We start from the raw sequence: 6352 nt of genomic DNA, 5'->3' as shown, positions 1-6352 counted from the left end.
CAGCAAGGAGATCCAGCCAGTCCATGCTAAAGGAAGTCAGTCCTGAATATTCATTGGACGGACTGATGCTGAAGCTGAAACTCCAATACTTTGGCCACCTGACGCGAAGAGCTGACTCATTAGAAAAGACCGTGATGCTGGGAAAGATTGAAGGCAGGAGGAGAAGGGGGTGACAGAGAATGAGATGGTCGGATGGCATCACTGACTCAATGGACATGAGTTTGAGCAAGCTCTGGGAGATAGTGATGGACAGGGAAGCCTGGCGTGCTGCAGTCCATGGGGCGCAAAGAGCCGGACACACTGAGGACTGAGCTGAACTGAACTGTCCTGGATGCCCTGGGTGGGTCTGGTCTAATCGGTGGAAAGGTCTCAGGAATGGAGCTGAGGCTCTCCCGAAGGAGAGAGCTCACGTGTGGATGGCAGCGTAGGCCGGTGGCCAGGGGTCTCCGCATGGCCTGCCCTGGGGGGCTTCAGACCTGCCTCCCCAGGCCCCACAGTCTGGGAGCTGACGCCTTGCATTAAGTCTTACAAAAAGTGAATCTGCTTCTTTTACCTATTCCACTGGATAGGCCCGGATGGATGGATAGGGAAGTGATGCTGCTGGAAACACGGAGGCAGGGCTCTGCTCGCAGCTGCGGGGAGCCTGGGCAGAGGCCGTGGGGATAGTGGGTTCCCGCCTGCCCTCAGGACATGTGGCAGAAACGGGCCAGCAGCTGAGACCCCCGGCGCTGCCCGCCTGCCCTAACGCTTCCTGAGGTTCCCAGAGCTTGTTTCCCAGCAGGACTTCCAGCTTTCCAGCCAACAGTTTCATTCCGTCTTCGATTCCCTTTGAGCAGAGCAGGCACCGAGGAGGCAGGGGCTTGGGCGGGTTCCCAGGGAGATTTTGGAGGGGCCGTGGCCTCTGTGGAGTGGGGTGGGGGCACGGCAGTGTCTCACCACGGACACGGACAGGGAGAGGCCCCGCTGGCCTTGTGTCCCCGGGAGCTGGACCCCAGCGCTGCGTTGGGGCAGGCGCCTGCAGCCCCAGGGACAGGCTTGACTCGCCCATTCTCCCATTGTCCCCTTCCTGCAAGTCTAGGTCCTGGTGTGACCGTGGGGGACATCGTAACACAGAGGCCCCCTCCCCTCCAGGGCCTTCGGGACGTGGCTGCGGAGGCCGGGGGTCGGGGGGGGGGGTCCGTGTTGAGCACCTCTTCCGAGGAGGACCAGGCAGGCCCCTTCTGGGGTCAGCGCGTGGGTCACAGGGCTGCGGCCACCTCTGGTGGCTTGGCTAATCACTGTGTGGTCCCCTCGGAGCTGAGCGCTGGGCTTTTCCTCGGCGTGATGCTCTCTCAGCTCAGTGCTGCTTCTCAGGTGGCAGCAGCCCCCTGCCCACCCTGTAAATCCGAGCCCATCTACCTCACCTCTTGGCGCTCTCTCCAGTTGGTGGGGGGCCCTGTGCGGCCCTGGAACTGGGGGTGCAGGCACGGGTGCTCTGCGGAGCCAGCTGGAGCCTCTGGTTCCCGCTCAGCAAGCCAGCCTGGCTGCCAGGCCTGAATGTCAGGGCGTCTCCCATGGCCACCCGGCCTTCCCTGTTTCAGTGTCTGGTGCTGCCTGGGGCTCTGGGCTGGGCTCTCCTGCCTCTGTGTCAGCACCCGCCAGCCGCCTGAAATGGCTTCACAGCCAGACAGACTCACCCAACCTCCGCTCCCTGCCATTGTCCCCTGCCCTCCTTACACTGGACAGAGGGCCGAGGCTCTAACACACCCCAGGCGGCTCCTGGGTACAGTTCGTGGCCCGGACGAGAATCAGAAATAAAAGGAATTAGAATTTCTTAGTCTGCTCGCTACCTCCCCTGAATGACCAGGGGGTCCCACCCTGAGATGATCCATCGCCCTGGTCCTCACCTTGGGACTGGGCGGGATCCCTTTTTTTCCCTCATGCATTGAACTTGGACTGGTTGTTTGTTTCACATATGGTGATATACATGTTTCAATGCTGTTCTCTCAAATCATCCCACCCGCACCTTCTCCCAGAGTCCCAAAGTCTGTTCTTTATATCTGTGTCTCTTTTGCTGTCTCGCGTATAAGGTCATCGTTACTGTCTGGGGATTCCTTTTTGAACCTTGGGCCATTCAGTTGCTAAGATCCTGGAGAAAAGCCTTCCGCAGGCGTTTTTTTCCTCGAAGGGCTGGTCAGTCCCGGGCCCCTGGCTGTTGGCAGAGCCCCCCGCCCCTGCCAGCACGGCCGGTGTGCTTCACTCCAGCCCCGAGGTGTTTGCAGCAAAGATTCTCTCACAGGCAGCAATATCAGCTGTCGGAAATGTAAGTGTTCAGGTCACGCTTTTTACAACACAGTTTTATTTTGCTGGGTTATTTGAGGTTTCCAGGTGCCCTTACTTCGGATCACAGTCTGCCATGATGGTGTTTTTGGTACCAGGGTTGACCTGGATCCTCACTTCCCTGTCATCTGCAAACCGCAAACCTCTCTCTAGTCAGGATCCCACACATTTCAAGCTTAAAATGTCCTCGGTAAAACTTGCTGTCACTGCCACACTTTAAAACACAGGCTGAGTGGGAGACTCCAGTTACTGCACAGCATTCAGTTGGCTAAGTTTTGGGAGTAATTCCCCCAACATGGTCCTTTTCTCCAGAGTCCTTACGGGTCAATTTATCTGGGCTCCGTGTGGTGAACAAGAATTAGTCTTCCAGAGTTCCTCAGAACTCTACCTGGATTCCCTCAATAAATCACGGGTCTTTCAATATAATAACCTCAGCATGCTACTGGAAGAAACAGCATGCTATTAGATTTAATTATCCCATCACAGGTCATTCTGAGATCATCAATCACTTACCATAAAAACGAGTCTAGAATATTGTTATTTATAAGACGCTGAGACACAGCCGCTCAATGGAGGGTAAGGTTCTGATTTCAGAGCTCTTTCTTAATTTCTCATCTTCAGCTTCTGATGCTAAATGTCAAAATTAATTATGGGTCACATCATATTAACACAAAGCCTCTACCATTCTTTCAGAAATGTTATCGCAACATCCCTGTCAGAATCAGAGTAGCATGCATAACTTTCCACTGGGAATAGTATTACCAGTCTAACTGGTGCAAAAGTCTGGGTGTGGGTTCCCTGAGTGAGTCCAGGGAGGCTTTGTCCCGAGGGGCACCGCAGGGGCGCAGTAAGCGTGGGTGGACTCAGGCGGCACTTTGCGAGAAACCCCAGCACCTGGCTCCAGCCTGTCATGCGCTTGCTCGTGGGTGAGGACACGGGCCCCGCAGGACCCGTGCTTGGATGTCTGGGTCAGACTGTGCCGAGTTGCTCCCCCCGTCTGCTTCCCTGCTGAAGCCCCCCCTGCAGGCCCCTCCCTGGGTTTTGCTGACAACAGGGAGAGGGGAGGGGCTGGGGAAAGCCCACAGAGGCCCCCGGAGGGCCAGAGCTGGACGCCAGCCCCGGTGGGGTGACAGCAGACAGAACTCTGCATGGCTCTGTGTCTGGGCCCTGGTGAGGCCCGCAGGCCGCGGGGGTTCCCCATGCCCAGCTCTGCAGGGCCCCTCACCCACCATCCAGCCGGGCGGAGCGCTTGCCGAGCGTGGCTGTGTCTCTGAGCAGGACTTCGGGTTGCCCGCGGCGTCTCCTGTGCAGCTGAGGACCCACAGGACTTGACTCATGAATCGTTGACCACACTGGGAACCGTGAGGGAGTCTAGAGGCAGAGGGAGAGCCGTGGGCTCGCCTTAGACCGTCCGCTGCCCTCACCACACGGCTGTGGGACCAACAGGCGGGAGCAGGTCAAGGCGGGGCTTTGCCAGGCTCTAGGGGAGCAGGGGATAAGGCTGCAGGGCCTGAGGTGACGAGAACCGAGGGGAGAGCCACCAGCGCCCGGGGGTCTCAGGGCAGAGCAGGCGGTGGGGTCAGCCCGTGGGGTCCAGCAGCCTGGGCGAGGCCCAGGCCCATCCTGGTGGGGGTACCGAGGGGTACCACAGGGGTTTGAGGACAGGAAGGGCTGCCACGGGGCCCCGTGTTCTGGAAACAGCAGCAGTGGCTTGCACGTGGAGGAGGGAGCCTGCTCTCGGGTGTCAGGGCCCCTGCTGTGCGTGTGTGTGCGCCTGGGGGCCCCCCCCTCCCTGGACTCTACCCGCAGTGGGGTCAGCCCTGACCTGGTTCCCAGGGCTCCTTGTGTCTTGGCCTCAGGAGGATGGTTCCTCCGCCCACGTGTCCTGCTCCCCTCTGAGCGGGGGCTCCCATTGGGACCTCCCTCCCCTCCAGTTCTGTCCTCTGGACATCTCCCCCTGGCCACCTCCTTCAATGTCCCAGGCTGGATTCTCCATCTTCATCTTAAAACAGCCCCTCCTCCGTGTCCTCTGCTCACGGGACCTCTCGGAGCTCACCCGGGCGCTGGGACTGTGGGACTGGAATGATGACGCTGACGATGTTTCCACGAAACCCCGATCCCATCTGGATGTCTTCTGGGAGGAGACCTGGGGGAGGCTGACGGTTCTCTGGGTCCCACTCCCCACATGCCCAGAACAAGCCTCCCGGGTCCTGGCCGCTAGCCTTTCCGTCGTCCTCGAGGGATGGTTACCCTGGTAACAGCGAGCTGGGGGTGGGTGGGGGGTGGGTGGGAGGGTGCTGCTGTTACCTGCTCAGCAGACGGGGAGACGGGGCGGCTGGCTCACACCCAGCTCTTCCTGCTCATCCTGCTGAGTGCACTCGCGTGGCCCGCCCTCTGAAGGCTGCAGGGCACCCCCTGCCCCCCGTGTCCCGGCCCACATCCCCTTTTGTCCCCTGGGTGTGGGGACCCCCGCTCACGGTCTGCCCAGTGAGTGGACGGGACTCCAGACCCCAGGAGGGCCCCCCTCCCTTTGATGTTAGGATTTGCCCCTTGTCTTCTCTCAGCGATGTAGCAGAGTTTCATCTCTTTAAAGTGGAGAGGGAGGAAATTAACTTCGCTTTCATAGTTTCCCCACACCGTGGGAGATGACCGAGGCCCTCTGTGGGCGGCGCTGGGCGGGGAGAGTTGTCACCACGCGGGGACAATCTATCGGGAAGGAAAGTCCGTGGGAGGACTCAGAGCTGGGGACGGAGGTCCCGAAACTTCTGCAGTGATGTCCAAGCGCCTCCGTCTCTGCTTCCATTGTTGCCGTCCTGGTCCTGGGGCCACGGCTGCCACGGTCCTTTCATCCGAGTGGGCCAAGGTCTCTGAGGAGCGTCGGGAGTGCCAGCTGGACCCCGGGGCGTCACTCGGTGGGTCACAGGGAGCAGGCGGGGACTCTGATGACGTAGTACGGTTTTCATGCACCGGCAGCCCGGGCCATCTGACGCGTGTGCTTAGAACAGCAGAACCTCGCATGTGGGATGTTGGCTGAATGACCTGCAGCAGCCTTGGCCCGTCCGTGCGGTTCCATGGAAGCCCGGGAAAAGCCACGTCTGCGGCGGCCCCCCGTGCCTCGACAGGAAGGAGAGCGGGGCTTCCCTCCTGAGCCTGGCTGGCAGCAGTCTGCCCGGCTCCTTCCTGGGTCCCAGGGCATGCACTCCATCTAGGAGTCTAGATGGGGTGGGTGGGGTGCACAGCTGAGCGCCTATAGCAGCTCGAGCCTTGTCCTTCCTGAAGCCACAGGGACCCCCCCTGTGGGCCCCATGGGTGGGCAGAGGGGCCCGGGGACGAGCCGTGTCCTGGGAGACGGGGCTTCCACCTCTTATGCCGACCTTCCTTCTCGCTCTGAAGGCATCATCCTGCCGCGGGGCTCAGCCCCGACCCTGGAGGCCCCTCCCCTCGTCCACCAACCCCACACAGCGCACACAAAGCCCTCCGCGGAGGGTGGGGGGACTCTGGGCCTGAATGTGGGCTCAGCCAGGGTCTCTCCTAACAGAAACCCCACCTCCAGTGAGGCACGGAGGCTGGAGGAGTGCTCACGTGTCTGGAGCAGGAAACTCTGGGGAAATCCTGCTGTGAGACTCGTGGGGGAAAGTATCTGATCAGTAAACCGTGATGATAACCGGTGGTGGAAACCGTTCGTTAGCAGGCCAGGTGTATTTGTTAGGAAACATTGCCCTACAAATTAGAAACAATTTCTGCTCGATGTATTTGCTTACATTTTACTTTACTTAGGCTCTCTATCATGTTTAGGTTATTAATTTCAGTACATCTGTGCCTCTAGTCTCGGACCAGACACCTGCCTCCCACTTTGTATGAATCGCACGGCCATGTCCGTCATGTGTTAACAGGTGGAGAGTGCTCTTCCACCTGGAAAGTCCCCTGTTCCTCCCCTCTCCATCTGCCTAGCTCTGTCCCTCCTTATCAGCTGTCTCCATCTGAGTTCTGCGTGCTGCCTGTCTATGACTATCACTGTCTGTCTGTCTATCTC

The 6352-nt window shown here is 59.4% G+C and overlaps 1 long non-coding RNA gene across 1 annotated transcript; it reads right to left on the bottom strand.

The window, feature by feature from the left end:
• Positions 1-2315: 2315 nt before the first annotated feature.
• On the bottom strand, positions 2316-4581 carry LOC133233785 (uncharacterized). The gene is made up of 3 exons (XR_009731854.1): positions 4376-4581; positions 3549-3690; positions 2316-2949 (listed from the first exon to the last, which is right to left on the bottom strand). It is a non-coding gene; the product is annotated as an uncharacterized LOC133233785 (long non-coding RNA).
• Between the last annotated feature and the right edge of the window lie 1771 nt (positions 4582-6352).

Source organism: Bos javanicus, chromosome 20 (assembly GCF_032452875.1).
Source record: "Bos javanicus breed banteng chromosome 20, ARS-OSU_banteng_1.0, whole genome shotgun sequence".
Classification (NCBI taxonomy): domain Eukaryota; kingdom Metazoa; phylum Chordata; class Mammalia; order Artiodactyla; family Bovidae; genus Bos; species Bos javanicus.
This window is presented reverse-complemented; position numbering and strand designations above follow the sequence as displayed.